Source organism: Colobus angolensis, unplaced genomic scaffold (assembly GCF_000951035.1).
Source record: "Colobus angolensis palliatus isolate OR3802 unplaced genomic scaffold, Cang.pa_1.0 Scaffold64, whole genome shotgun sequence".
In the NCBI taxonomy this organism is placed as follows: domain Eukaryota; kingdom Metazoa; phylum Chordata; class Mammalia; order Primates; family Cercopithecidae; genus Colobus; species Colobus angolensis.
Window position 1 is genome coordinate 160,523 of NW_012120043.1, and position 708 is coordinate 161,230.

The window sequence follows — 708 nt, forward strand, 5'->3', positions numbered from 1 at the left end:
GAGTCAGAGAGGGCGGGGTCTGGGGAGGGGGCAGGCGCTCAGAGAAGGGCGGAGTCAGAGAGGGGAGAGGAAGGCAGAGAAGCAGGGGATGGGAGAGGGTGGGGCTGGGGAACCTGGGGGAGGAGTGCCCAGCAGGACAGGTCCAGCCCACCCCGTCTGCATCCTTGCATCCGGCAGATGCCCGGCCCCCAGCTCCAGCCCCTCTACCACCGTCTCTTTCCAGGGGACCAGTGTGTCCCTGGCCTCGGCCCAATAGGAAGGCGGGGGTCAGATCTGGGGGTTGGACCAGCGGGCAGGAGGCCCTGAGCCTGAGCCCAGTCCCGTGTCCTGATCTCGTCTGCAGCGCTGGAGGAGTGACCTCTGTCCTGGAGGGCCCCTGAGTGGTGGCGGAAGCTGACCCCAAACGACAGCGCCTCAAACCACTGGTCCCCAGGACAGGTCAGAAGTCTCCGGGGTCCTGCAGGGGCCTCGGAAATGTCGGCGTCATGTGGAGAAACCAGATCCCCCCGACCCAGGGCGCACGGGAATTTCCACCGCACAGCCGCTGTGGAAAACAGCCTGCGGACTCCTCAAAAGCTTAAAAATTGTCCGGGCGTGGCGGCTCCCACTTGGCATCCCAGCACTTTGGGAGGCCGAGGCGGACGGATCACGAGGTCAGGAGATCGAGACCATCCTGGCTAACACGGTGAAACCCCGTCTCTACTAAAA

General features: G+C 64.5%; 1 protein-coding gene across 1 annotated transcript in view; it reads right to left on the reverse strand.

The window, feature by feature from the left end:
- SHC2 (SHC (Src homology 2 domain containing) transforming protein 2) overlaps positions 1-708 on the reverse strand; it is a 27,720-nt gene that overhangs the window by 24,121 nt on the left and 2,891 nt on the right. The gene's annotated exons all lie outside the window — the stretch shown is intronic.